The sequence below is a fragment of the Lutra lutra genome, chromosome 10, assembly GCF_902655055.1.
Source record: "Lutra lutra chromosome 10, mLutLut1.2, whole genome shotgun sequence".
In the NCBI taxonomy this organism is placed as follows: domain Eukaryota; kingdom Metazoa; phylum Chordata; class Mammalia; order Carnivora; family Mustelidae; genus Lutra; species Lutra lutra.
In genome coordinates, this window is record NC_062287.1 from 38,771,372 (window position 1) to 38,786,711 (window position 15,340).

Genomic DNA, 15,340 nt, shown 5'->3' on the forward strand with positions numbered 1-15,340 from the left:
CTAACTAATGGTCCACACAGCTGGGTCCCCGGCTTCTGGGTGACTTCCACTGTGAGCAAGCGACAGCAGCATATGCTCCTGCTAGAGCTAAGGAGTCCTTCATAAGAGCTCCAACTGCGCCTGCCTTTCACAGCAATGAACTGTTCTGTCATTAACATAGCTCATCAGAAATGAGGGCACCTGGGTGGTTCAGATGGTTAAGTGTCTGCCTTCAGCTCAGATCGTCATTCCGGGGTCCTGGGATCGAGTCCCACATCAGGCTCCTTGCTCCTAGGGGATCCTGCTTCTCCCTCTGCTTCTGCCTCTGCCTGCTCTCTCTCTCTCATATGAATAAATAAATAAAATATTTAAAAAAAATAGAGTGTTATTTCTGGGCTGGAAGGGGCTGGGATGTTTCTATTAAGAGAAACAGCCGAATGTGGCCAAAAGAACTCTGAACTGAGGGGTGAAAACAAAATTTGCTGAGCATCTAGTCTTCTCCACTAACCTTTTTTTTTTTTTTAAAGATTTTATTATTTATTGACAGACAGAGATCATAAGTAGGCAGAGATGCAGGCAGAGAGAGGAGAGGGAGAAGCAGGCTCCCTGCTGAGCAGAGAGCCTGATGCGGGGCTTGATCCCAGGACCCTGATATCATGACCTGAGCTGAAGGCAGAGGCTTTAACCCACTGAGCCACCCAGGCACCCCTTTTCCACTAACTTTTATCAAACCCAATTAGCTAAATACCTTTTATCTTCGTTTCATGGCTTAGGAAACTCAGAAAATTAAAAAATACACCCCACGCCCAGTGGCAGATAAATGGCAAAAGCAGGATTCGCACCCAGGTCCATCTGGAAAGCCCATGAACCTGCTATACCAGCGGCCTCCTGGGAGCAGGGGCCCATCATGGTCCCTTGCTGTGCTCAGCCCCTTCTCTCTCAAATGGGGGTGCCTAACCTCAAGGTAGATGTGATAATCAGATGCGGAAGTGGAGGTGAAGGCGTTTTGACAACTCTGAGGTGCTCAGGTCAAGGAGATTAGCACAAGGAACCTGCATATGCCTTCAGGGGCTGGAAAGTGGGCCACAGTTTAGAATTGAAAGGCAAGTTCCTGGGCACCTGGGTGGCTCAGTTGATCAAACGTCTGCCTTCGGCTCAGGTCATGATCTCAGGGTCCTGGGAGTGAGCCCTGCATTGGGCTCCCTGCTCTGCCTGGAGTCTGCTTCTCCCTCTCCCATTGCTGCTCCCCATGCTTATAATCTCAATCTCTCGCAAATGAATAAATGAAATCATTCTGAGAAGGGGGAAAAGACGGCACTGTAATCTTCAGGAGAGGGCAGTGGCAGTGGTGAAGGCCAATGGCACTGACAAGGTCAGTGGGCAAAACCAGCGGGAGCTCCTTGCCTGCAGAAGCCAGGAATCACAGTGGTCCAGGAGAGCGGACGCCAGGATGAGGGTGTTCCAGGAGCAACGGAGGAAGAAGTGAAAGTAGGGGGAAGCCTAGGAACCCTGCTAGAGACTCCCACAAAGGGATCTTTGAGATCCAGCAGTGTCTGGGGCAAGAGCACAGGAAGGACTGAAGGGTCACCCTTGGATTGGACTGTCCAGCTGAACTATGCAGAAGAAATTCTACTTATTAGGGTTGGTTAGGACTCACCCATACGTTAATTTGTTGGGGAAACTGGACTTGTCTTTTTAACCACACCAGGTTCACTTTATGTCTACACTTCATATTCTGGACATGAATGAGGTCAACCTGACTTTTCTTGTGAGGGCAGAAACCAGTTTACATACAAGTATAGGACACCAAAATGAAACAGCACCGCCATCTTTTCAAAACAATAACCTTGTGCCAGCGTGAAACAGAATGCTGTGTATGCATCTAGATCACCACAAAACACTTCTGGGTTCTACCTGATGTAAATGTTCAAATTTGCACTTTAAACAACCCCTCTCTTTCCTTTAATGGTTGGTTTTAATAACTCCTGGACTGGAGGAAATATGGTCAACTACCAATGGGTGTTTTGTCAGGTTCTTTTTTTCCCATTATTAACCTTATTTTGTTGTCTTTTTTCGTATCTCCCGGACTGGTGCCAAGATTCCTTCACTTCCAACTGATAGATGATCCCTTCTACTCAAGAAGTTTCATATACGTCGTCTGTGTTGGATTCAGCTGCCTTCCCCTTTCATAACTCCCCTATATGTTCCCCATCTGACCAATATTGACCCATATATAGGGACCTCTCTACGCCGCTATTCAGCAGGAAGACATCACAGAAGATGAGACCTTCCACCTTCAGCAACCTTAAGGATTTAAGGGTCGAAATTGTTCAGGGGGCAAATGATGAGGGAGCTGAAAGCTAGCTGAAGACAAAGCACAAGCTGCCAACCTGAAACCTTCCCCCACATTCCCAGTTCTGGGTGGGACATGTGTGCTATTCCTCCAGGAAGCTCCCAACCTAATGTTACTGCTTTGCTAGAGGGAAAAACAACCTGAGCTTGACAATGGCAAGGCCTCTGGTATCTTGTAGGTCCTCTTTAGCATATGAAAGTTCTTTTGAAAACCTCCTTTTTAGGAGGTTAAGACTTTGCCTTCAGCTCAGGTCATGATCTCGGGGTCCTGGGATCGAGCCCCGCATCAGGCTCTCTGCTCAGCAGGGAGCCTGCTTCTCCCTCTCTCTCTGCCTACCTCTCTGCCTACTTGTGATCTCTCTCTGTCAAATCAATAAATAAAATCTTAAAAAAAAAAAAGAAAACCTCCCTTTACCCTTTCTCCCCCAGCCCCATAGTGTATAATCAGTTGCTCCTCACAACCACCATTATGCCCCCTTCTGCCCATGAGTTCTGTCCCTATGCTTTAATAAACCACCTTTATGCACCAAAAACAAAAACGATAACCCTTTTTTCCCTTATAAACAAAGTCAGTGCACATTCATTGAAGAAAACTGGGAAATGCAGATAAGTAAAAAGAAGGAAAAAATATCCACTATTCAATGACCCAGAAATAGCCCCATGGTGGAATTTCTTGTGGAATTATCCTTCCACATATTTTTTAACACACATTTTCTAAAAATAAGATCATGCTACTCCTGGTGATTTATTATGTGCTTTTTATTCACTTAGCTAGGTTTTTTCTTCTTTTTTAAAAATTTTTTAATTTTTTTAAAGATTTTTAAATTTATTTGTCAGAGAGAGAGAACAAGAGAGTGAGCACAAGCAGGGAGAACAGCAGGCAGAGGCAGAAGCAGGCTCCCTGCTGAGCAAGGACCCTGATGTGGAACTTGGTCCCAGGACCCTGGGATCATGACCTGAGCCAAAGGCAGATGCTTAACCGACTGAGCCACCCAGGAGTCCCTCATTTGGGTAGGTCTTTAAAAAAAATACTGATGATACTCCAGCCCAGAGGAGCTGAGAGCTTGGGACCCCACTCCTCAGTGCGCCCTCAGAGAAAAGTGCTCAATCACTCCCGTCTCGTTGGTCTCCGGCCACGCTCCGAGGTCACCCGGCTTGTGACTGTGACTTTCTGTCTCTGGCGCATGGCCCTGTTTGGAGTCTCCAAACCCAGCAGATTCCTGCCGCGCTGCTCCTCCAGAGGAGAAAGACACAGAGCACTTGAAAACTCAAGCACGTGAGAGAAATAAGAGAGAAGGAGAAGGGACTGCAGTCTTGATGTGCCCTGAGTATGCACTTCCAGGCTGCCCTCTCCAACCAGATAAGATTGAAGGAGAGTCTATTTTGAGATGAAGGCTAAGGAAACACAGAACCATCTCAAGGCCCAGAGATCATGACCTGAGCTGAAACCAAGAGTCAGATGCCCAGCCAACTGAGCCCCCCAGGCACCCCTATCTGCAAAGTCTTTAAAAAAAGGAAAATAAATAACCTTTAGTTTAAAAAAAAAATACTGATAATATTCATATCCAACATCATTTTTGATGGTAAAATAGTATTCCATAGTATTGATATAACTTAATGATTCTTTCAGTGCTTGAATATTTAGATAGTTGACAATTGAATTTTATAATTTGGGGAGCATATTTAAAATAGATCTAAAAATATAAAGAATGACACAAAACTATCCATGTAAAAATTGCATTTGACTACGATAAAAAAGATGGATTAAAAATCTTGTAAAAAAAAAAAAATCTTGTAGTTCTTTAAAAAAAAAAAAGGGTCACCTGGGTGGTACAGTTGGCTAAGCATCAGACTCTAAGATTCAGCTCAGGTTGTGATCCCAGGGGCATAGATTTATTCTAAAATAAATCTTTTTTTTAAAAAATTCCTATAGTTTCATCTTTGTGCTTATCTCTAGTTACATCACTAGGATAAATCCTTGGAAGGTAATTATTGGCTCAAGTTGCATGCACATTTCCTCCCAAATTTTTATTTTAAAAATATTCAGATGTATAAAAAAAACCAAAGTAGGGACACCTGGGTGGCTCAGTTGGTTGAGCGTCTGCCTTCAGCTCAGATCATGATCCCAGCGACCTGCATCAGGCTTCCTGCTCAGTGGGGAGTCTGCTGCTTCCTCTCTTTCTGTCCCTCCCCCTCACTCATGCTCGCTCTCTCGCTCACTCTCTCGCTCACTCTCTCAAATACAATCTTTTAAAAAAGTATTAAAAGACCCCAAAGGATAGAATAATAAACACATAACCTTCACCAAAATTCATTAAATCACATTTGCTTTATCTTTTTCCATAAATTTATGTTGAAAAGTATTAAATACTACAAACATGACATTTCACCTAACTAGTCCAGCTTGCATCTCCTGAGAACAAAGTCATTAACCCCCTTAACCACAATGCCATCAGCACACCCAAAAACTAAATGTCATCCAAAATGTCATCAAAATGTCATCCAAATTTCCCCAGTCATCCTCCAAATAAAAATCCTGTCAGCAATGTCCCCCCTTCCAGGATTCAGTGAAAAGCAATACCTTACCCTTGGTTGTCATGTTCCTTTAGTTCTCCTTTAATCTAGAATCATCCTTTTGCCTTTTTTTTTTCATGATGTATTAGCCATCTATTATTGTCTAATAAAATAACAAATTGCTATCTAACCACAAAACTTAGTGGCTGAAACAGCTCTAAACATTTATTATCGCATAGTTGCTGTAGATTAGGAATTTGAGAACAGCTTAGTCATGCGGTTCTGATTTGGGGTCCGTCATAGGGTAGTCAATGGTTCACCTGAGAATTCAGTTATCCGAAGGTTTGTTTGAGGCTGGGGGATCACTTCCAAGGTGGCTTTCTCACATGGCTGACAAGATGGATCTAGATGCTGGCAGGAGAGTTCCTCCCCAGTCGGCCTCTCCACAGGAATATTTATGTGTCCTTCTCAGGTCATGATGATTAGCTTTCTCCAGAGCAACTGATCCAGGAAGGTCCAAGGCAGACGCTACAATGTCCTTTATGACTGAGCCTCAGAAGCCATACACAGTTCATTCCACAATACCCTAATCGATGTGGGAGGGTGCTACACAAGGGGATGACCAGGAGGCTAGGATCATTGTGGAGCCATCTTGGAAGGTAGCTACCACTCTTGCACTGATGTTTTTGAAAAGACTGGGCCAGGTGTCTTGTAGGATGCCCAGGTTCTGGATTCTTCTTATTGTTTCCTACTAACTAGATGCAGATAATGAGTATTTCCCATTGAGTTATGCCAAGAGGGGTATCTTGTCAGTTGGTCCATTACTGGTCATGCTAAGTTCAGCCACTTAATTCAGGTAGTCTGGTTCACATACCAAGTCTTGGATTCACTATTATAACATGTCGAGGCCAGAGATAATTTCTCCAGAGAAAACCAAATGGTTTTATTGTAGTTTTACACTCCTAGTATTTAGCGACAACAGCTATGTGTGTTTGTCTGTGTGTGTACGCACATTTGGTGTTGATACTGATAGACATTCTGAACACAAGAATGCAAAGTCAATAGGCAGGAGGGAAAGGGCATGCAAAGGGATGAACTCCTTGAGAACAAAAACTGTCTTATTCTTCTATGTGTTCTGATTGCCTTCACAATGTGGAACCAATAATAGGCATTTAAGAAATAGGGGTTGAATAAATGAAAGAAAAACCAAAAAGGGAAGAAAGCCAGAAAAGTAGAGGGGCACATTCTGATTTATAAACATGTAGAAATCAAAATACCACTTTCTACCAGAATACATGAGTAAGTCCCTGGGAATCTCCTGCCTTCTCAGTCCCCTCTCTGGGTGGCCTCGGAGGCTTCCGGTCCTGTGGTCCTCGGGTCCTGCCGCCACAAGGCTCGTGATCAAAATCTCCAGTCTCCTTGCTTCCTTAGAAAGCTGAATCTTCCTCTTTGCTACCATGATGATAAACTGCTTGCCTGACAACTTGAGCCTCACTCATACACTCAGTCATTCTGGGAAGGAAGCGAAGTCCGGAGGAGTGATATTTTGCTGATGCGAGGACCGTGCTAAATGGAATTGCCTGAGCTAATCTGAGGGCACTTCCATGTAGCCTCTCACATTCAATTTCATCGTTACTTTGTTTGCTCTCTACCATATTAATTCACGAGCCATCCCTCTGAGATGCATGGAATTGTGGTAATGTGTCCCCTGGAGAACAATAATTAAAACGATGGGTCTCATTCTTTAACTGCCTTTTCTAATATAGCGAAAGGGCTTGGAAAAGCGTTGGGCACTATGGAGGTAAATGCCTCCCTCTTCAAGCCTGTCTCAGTGAACACCCTCTTATCCAGCTAGATAAGGACTGAGTAGAAAGAGGAAAGAAAAAGGAGGGTGGGAGGGGGATTTATTGAGAGCCCACTGTGGCCGGAAATGGGCCAAGCACTGTCCTACCTGTAAGGTTTTATAGGCGAGATAAACACGACACCAGGCGAAGTGGGTGCAAGGCAAGATTTATTAAAGGCACTCTCTGGCAAAGTTTCAGGGCTCAGGGGAAGGGGAGCCAGGAAAGTTGCACCGGGAGGAGGTGGACACCCTCGGCCGAGGTTCTGGGACTCTGGAAAGCAGAGTGGGGGAAGTCGCACTGGGAGGGAGTTGGCGGGTGTCTTTTATCTGTTTCCTGCATAGGTATCAGATTACCTATGGAGACGTGACCTGGGCCTACATCCTTTTGGTGGGAGAGTCAAGGGTGAAGGAAAGGCAGGGGAGGCTGGAGGACGGTCATTTCTATTGTTCCTCCTGCACTCCCGGAGCCTCCGACCTAACACTACCCACAGCCAGGAAGTGTCGGGTGGGATTCTAAAGCTGGGTGACATAAGCTTTATACAGAGAAAAAGCCTGCATGATCTCACTTTTCCGTGGAACGTCAAATAGTCAAACTCATAGAAATAGAGAGTAGAGCAGTGGTTACCAGGGGTTACTGAAAGTTTATATTTATTTTTTATTCTATGTTGTCCACTTTGATTACACATACAGAAGTCTTCCTTACCCACTGTTCACCAGCTTGTGCTTTTCCTTAGTAATAGATCTTGGAGATCATTCCAACTCAGATTATAAAGAGCCTTCTCTCTCTCTCTCTTTTAAGATTTTATTTACTTGTGACAGAGAGAGATAGCGAGAAAGGGAACACAAGCAGGAAGGAGCTAGAGAGGAAGAAGCAAACTCCCCACTGAGCAGGGAGCCCAATATGGAGTTTGATCCCTGGACATCAGGATCATGACCTGACCCAAAGGCAGACGCTTAACAACTGAACCACCCAGAAACCCCCAAGCCTTCTCGTTCTTTCATGGCACCACAGTGTGCATTGTGCGACTCTGTCAAAGTTATTTACCTACCCCTTGTGACATACACTTCAACTCTTTAGTTGGCTAGCACAAACTATACTACAATGATTAACCTACTACGGTTTGCACAAAGATGAGTGTATCTCTAAGACAACTTCCTAAAAGAGGAATTGCTCAGTTATGCACAGGTGCATTTGTGATTGTGATCAATCTGCCCTGTTGTCCTCAACAGGGCTTGGACCAGCCTCCACTCCAACCAGAAAACCTGAAAGGGCTTGTTTCCAATACTGTTGCCCACACAGCATCATATGCATCTTTTAATGGCTGACAGTCTGATAGGCATAGAATCAGACTATGCGTTCCAGGCTTCTATGCCTTTCCTTTGCATTTCAGTCTGCCTTACCCACCCTTCTCCTTCTGACCAGTGACCTTCTAACTAATCAGAGCACTGCCCAAAGGCGTTGTTTCCAGGGGACATCTACAATCCAATAAGCTTACAAAATGTTCCCACGGCACTTTGATCTTGCTGCGTTACTATACCTTCCACATTCTCTGTTCAGACGTCTATCTCCTGACCATGAACCTCTCCAGGACCAGAATCTTGACTTACTCATTTTGGTGTCCTCAACCCCCAGCAAGCCTGGCAGGTATGTACCTGTTTAATGAATTTGAAAAATAACTCGGTTGCATATCCATTGGTAACAAAATTAGCAAACTGATTTTAGCAATCTGAAGGAATTTCTCCCTTCTGACATACTTGGGTGATGCCCTGCTCCCTGAAATCTAATTCAGGACGCTTCTCTGCCTTGCCACGGAGCACCCATTCCTTGCAGAGAACAGGGAGACCGTGACTAGGAAAGAACTGTGGACTTGATCATCAGATGGGACTCTGTACTTCCTGGGATGGTCTGGCTTTGACTTCAGCGTGCATGTGAGCCAGGCTGGAAGAATACCGAATCCCCTGCTGTCATATTCCCCTGATTTTCCTCACAAATTTGTGTTGCTAAAATAAAGGGTTTTAATTGCCAGACAGAACAAGCCACATTGTTTTAAAATGAAAGCATGGAGCTTGTTTGTACACTAAATATGAATTTTAGGTTCATGAGAACAACTCTCGACAACTCTGAAGAGGAAATGAATGCAAATGTATTACCAACCCTGCCCATTTTTCTCATTTATGAGATGCGTCTTCCTCTGGCCCACCTCTCAGCTGGATTAAATGAAGAGGAATGATGATGTATCACATCTACTTTCCTTAATTTCATTGTTTCTCATCATAAGCAATTTATATGAGGACTGACATTAATTAATTCGGCTTCATCTATCATGTAGTTCAACATTTAACCTATTCCCGTGCATCAGATAAGAATATAGTATTCTAAATTCTGAAGTTCTTACCTTGAGTGAAAAAAGAGGTCATAAATCTAAGACAGCACTGGTGTCTCTTCATTTTGCTTGCTCCTCCATCAATTACAGATAGATACTGGTTTCCGGAAAGTTCGGGACAGAGAACCACCAAGATCGATGGGCTTAGACCTAATGTGGAGATGTGTGACCAGTCTCTCAATGCCTAACAACCCTCAAAATAAGAAGTCTTTTCTGAAGACTATTTATCAGAAATTCTAGAAATCTTCAGTTTGAGTCAGCACTAGTTCTAATATTTCTTCAGCTTATGTTGTGGCATCCTGTTTTTGATCCCCAGTCTAGACCAATACATTCTGATTGTACAGCTTTGGAGAGCCAGCTCAGGGGCCAACGTCCACAGCACTTTCTTAGTTACGAGGAATGGCACTAACACTCGCCTGTTTGCCCTCTCCACAGTCTTCTCACCCCGAGGTCAGAATAGGTGACCATCTGATGTAGGTCCGGCCCGGCCCCCCACACTGGTCAGTGGTCATGCTGTATGTGAATGAATAACTTACCACGGTTCTAAAACTGGGGTCTGCCTTTCTCTTTATGGGCCCATAACTGTGGCCTTGTCACACCCTCCGACTCAGGTTGATGTGCGTATTTAGAAGGTTCTGCTTTGTTCTTGCGATCTGCCATGGCTTCACCCTAGGGCCTGAAGGGCACCCCCTGCACTCCAGGCTTTTGGCTAGGCCTCTGATTCCTCCTTCTAGCCACATTCCAGGTTTCTTTCCTAGTCTTCCACCTGGGAAGAGGAGGGGAGAGGATATCCTGTAAATCTCTGAGACCATAGACACTGGCTATTAGCCTTGACCTGTATCTTTCACCATTGTCCCTGAACACCTGATTCTACATGTTGGGTCTCCTTCTTCCCAATCTTCTTAATGCAACAATACCCACCTTGGCCTGTCCCCTGCTAGCACCAATAGCCTTGGAGAGTTCATCCAGACCCTCTTTTGTTCATCTTCTTTTGCTGTGGTTAAGCCATCTTTGTTCAGTGACATCATGATAGATGACAAGCTAGTGGGACACTTACAAAAATGTTTTATCTTTATCTGTTATTTCCCCAAATAAGACATGTTAAATTGGAACGAAAAAATAGAAAGAAGTAGATAAAGTAAAACGTGGAAGGTCTCTTCCTACAATCACAGTCCATCCCTTTCCCCAAAGGTAAAAATTAGGTAAATGTATCTGCAGACCTTGTATAATATATATATATATATATATATATACACACACACACAGAATATAAATAGGTGAACATACGTACACAGAAGATATAATATGAGGGATCTTCAGTGTGTAGGTTCTCACTTACCTATGTAACAGTCCATGAACACCAGCACAGTATCCCCTAATTTCTATACTGCTTTCTATGGGACCATGATTCTGTTGATAGATACCTAAACTGAATCCAATTTATCAGCACAAGAAATAGGGAGGTGTTATACATTATTATACTAAATGGTACAGATAGTTCCACAAGTTAAACTGTTAGGTATATATGTATAAAATTTTGATGAGCACTAAAAAATTATTTTACAAATATTTTATGAAAACTTGTATTTCTAAAATAACAAATGACAATGTTCGTATCCTTGCCAATATTGAATACCTTCAATCTTTGATTCAGTTTGCCAATCTAGTGAGTGAAAAATGATACCACATTGGCATTTTTTATAATTTTGGGTTGAATATTTTTTCAAATGTTTAACAGTCATTTCTATTTCTTCCTCTGTGCATTCTATTTGACCTTTTGTTTTTACATTTTTATATTGTACATTTTTTTATAAATCATAATTTAGATATCACTGCTTTTTTAAGGTATTGCAAATATTTTCTGCTCATCTGTTGTTTGCTTTTTAAAACTTTATTCATAATATATTTTGCCATCTAATGGCTTTAGATTTTATGTAGTTAAATCTGTCAATCTTCATTTAAGGCTTCTGGATTTCATACCATTCTTTAGAAAAGCCCTCCCTGCCCCAAATTATAAAAATGTTCTTTATTTCCTCTAGACCTCATAGTTTTGTTGCATTTTTAGTTCTATAGTTCATCTCTGTATATGGTGTGAGTAAGGGATCTTTCTTTACTTTCTGCAAAATGAAGAGATAGCTATCCAAGCACAATTTACTAAATATACCATTTCCTTATTGATTTGTAATAACAGATTTTGTATTCTAAATTCCAAATATATATGACTCTATCTTTGGACTTGTTTCTGGTCCATGGATCTACTCACATATTACTGCAGTGAGCTTTATGTGAACCCAAGATTAAATGGTTCATGCTGTATTAAGAGATATTAAGGTTGCCCTTCATTTGTATTTGTATCATACTAATGAATATAACTATAGTGCGCTGTGACAGTTTTTAAAAGAGGGTTTGAAAATGGCTTTCCTTAACACTGGTCCTTTGGGATCTATACCTTCAGTAGGGCATAAAGAAAATAAGTTACGTGAATCTAAAATTTGGGGACAACTTACAAGATTTCTTCTCCAGATGCCCTAGAGTCTATCAAAAGATCCTCAAGACTTCTGTTCATTCATTCATTCATTCATTCAGTTTACATATATTGCACACTTACTATGTACCGTGTATACTGTATTAAGCATAGGAAAGACAAAACGAGACACAGACCCTGTCCCCAAACCATTTACAGGCTCATTAGGGAACACAGAAATATGAACAAGTGTTGGTTTAAAAGGTATAATGAAGGGTAAATACAAGATAGAGTGTTGACCCAAAGTGAGGCTGGATGAGCCCAGGGGAGGGGACGGGATACATAGCTGGGTCCTGAAGGGTGAACATGAGCTCGGCAGGTGGCTGAAGGCAGGCCAGGTGATTCAGGAGAGCCAGCACGGACACCAGGACAGGCCACTGGAGCACTGAGGTAATGGCAAGGTAATGGTGAGGGCTCCGGGGGCTGGAGGAGAGACAAAGAGTGGGATGGAGCAGGGGATGGTGCTGTTGGAGAGAAAAGCAAAGATAAAAATCAGGAAGGGCTTTTGAACTTCAACAATGTAAAGAAATATGAGAATTATTTTCCCAGGAAGATGAAAGTGCCATTTTTACATTTTGAAAAAATCACTTTGGTTGAAGTATGGCAAATAGATTGGATGAGAGTGAGATTAGAACCATGGAGACATTTAAGAGGTCGTCATAATATCCGGGCTATTGTGGAATAGACAGACAGATAGATAGATTTGTGATATATCTATGTATAAAATGATGTGTGGATATATATGGCTTATCTACACATGTATCTGTGGAGAGTTGTTTATGTTTACACATCATCTAATGGGTTAAATAGCCATGTTGTTTTTCCTTCAAGCCACCTTAATAATGATTCATTATTTGAAAAAAGGAAAAATAATTAATCCATACCTACTCTGATAGCCTATTAAGATATTTTTATTAATAATGGGGTAAACCAGCCAACAGAGTATATACATGAACAGAAAGCTGGGCAATAAAAGTGGCTTACAAATAAATTCCAAGAAAGATTTCTCTGAGTCATTAAAATAAGGGACACTTAATCTTGGGCTTCATCTTAAAGTCCATCTTCTCCCTGATTAAAATTTTGAGAGAGACCCTCTATCCTTTTGAGACCCAGAACATGATTTTAGGTCTAACCAGTTCCAAGCGATGGCTCTAACTATCGTAGAGGGTAACTGGTAAGGTTAACAGTACTCTTCAAGTACTCTTGAAAGGAACCCCAATTCGATGGGGGTAGGGAGTGTTCCCCACTTACACAGCAGAGGTCTGGAGGCCAAGATGCTTAGAAAGAGTTTGTCCCTATTTCCTTTGGGACTCAACCCACTGTCTGCCTGTATTTCCTATTATTTTAGAAATTTTCACCTTTGCCTTTATCCAAATTTCTATTTTATATTCATTTGATATCAAGCTGATCAGTTAATATTTGGAGAGGATCAAAGTAACACCCCGGATCTGGTCGTAACATGTAGAAGAAAGCTCAGATTTTGCCGGGAAGTTTTCAGTGATCCACGGTCAGGTATCATCTATCTTCAGATACAGAAGCTCACAGAAAGAGACTGAGACTGGAAATTCGAGGCTAAACTCAATGGGAGAGTCACTGAGTATGTCTGGTTCTTCTTTCTTTCCCAATGATGGCTCTGTCCCTTGTCATAGGGTGTGGTTGTTAGAGTGACAGCGCCTTCCCTGTCCCTGGCTCTCAGGCATTCTTGCTGAGTCTGTCCCACGGTGTCTGACATTGTACTCACTGGATGGTTTTTCTCTCAAGGTCTGTCATCCCCTGATGCTCTCTCACTTCCACGATGAAGCAATTCATCCATCTTTGTCTGTTTATGCCTAAGCTTTAATTAGAAGCACGGTGTCTGTGCAAAATAAGGAATCCATCTGAATACTGGTGATATGCTGTCCCCTGTTCTCCCCCAGCCGCTCTCCCCCAGTAGCACATCCAACCCTGCCCTCCACGCAGGCAGGATCCTCATGATGTACACAGAGCACCCAACACAGTGCGTGGGACGTGTTTCTAGTAGGATCTAGGATAAGGGAAAGAAGTAGATAAAGATCTCAAAACACCAAACCAAGATACAGAAGACAGAAGAGAGAAAGAAGATAGCTGTACCAATGGGAAAGGACAGTCCCAGTACACAGAAGCTAACATGCTTGATGTCTGTGCATGTGCGCATGTATATGCATGTGTGCACGTGAGTGTATAAGCAGTACGAAAGAGACCAAAAAATAATCATCCAGTACTCTGAAAAGAACTAGAAGGAGCCCATTTTGTAAAGCCAAAACAACTCTGAATTATCCCAGAGATCTTGCTTTTAGAGTTTTGCCTTAAAGGGAAAAAATTAAGATTTTGCATTTCCTTTGACTTATTCTCCTTAAATGCTTTGGATTTCAAAACACTTTTAAAATGATCTTGGTGATTCCCGGTCATGGGCAAGGCACAGGATTGGTATCTTTCCCTGAAATACAGAGGGTGCCACAATCAGCAATAAAACAAATACGTAATACAGCTCTAATATGAGGCAAAGGAAAGTAAGTAACCCCAAGAGCGTGGGGGGAGATGGGGGCAGGTGGTCAGAGCAGGGAGCGGTCTCACAGCTCGAGGATCAACAGGTATGGCGTGCATGACCACGGTCTCCGAGCAAGCAGGCAGTGCAGACAGAACAGGAGGAATCGGGTGTGGCTGTGTACTTCAGGTTGGTGGGTTTGCCTTGACACTTGTCAGCTCTGCAGAAGGTCCGCAGAGCCCAAGTTAGGTCTCTGGGCCCAAGTTAGGTTCACAAGGTTGTCTGCGGTAAGGGAGAACTCCTACTGGGTCTTGGTAGGGTCTCAGATGGGGGAGGTCAGGGAGGGCATTTGCAAGGGGTGGGGGTCTAGTTTTAAGTGGTTTAGGGACAACTGATTTCGGGTAATAAGTTTTATGACATAGTAGTTTAGAATTAGCAGTTCTTGAGAGGTAATCTGGGCTAGTGAGAAGCTGTTTATCCAGATGAGCAAACTCTATCCTTCTCAGAGCTGTTTGCCTAGATGAACACACTCTTGGCCTTAAACAAATCAGTTTATCAGCATATAAGGATTTCCAGAAGCATAGAGTGAAATGCGATATGGGCATAAACCTTACCCTCCTGCGCAAGCATTTTCACGGAACAAATGAATTTGTATGGACGCTGGTGGGCTCATCTCTGTGCTTCACGGATAAGCCCAGACGAGTCAGATGGTCAGGTCGCTGGTTGGCATTTGGGATGGGCTGGAAGATATTGGGACTGAAGCCTGATGGTGGGTTGTCCCAGCTCACAATGATGAAACTTCTGGTGGCAGAAGGAACTGGTTACAGCCTATTTGAAATCTGTAGATGTGATCCCTGCCATGTTGCTCATGTTGAACACCTGCTCTCTATTTACATGGCTACCACCCCTCTTTTCTTTCTCTTTTTCCTGGAATTAGAGCTTTTTAAATGGCCCCTGCCCTCCAGGATTTCTCTTCCATACATCCGACTGGAACACCCAGATTAATTTTGTCAACATACAACTTGGGCCACGTCACCCGCCCCCCGCCCCCCCCCCCAACTCTGGTCCTTAACACACAGCTATTGAACTCCAGTAAGTAACCTCTGCCAAGTCCTGACCCTCCCCACCTCCTGCAACACCCTAGGTGTCCACAGGCACCTGTCATGCCTTTAGACCTTACTCTGAGATCTGACCCCCAGCCTTCAGACACAGTGAAGTCTCAGAGCTGCGGGACACTGTAG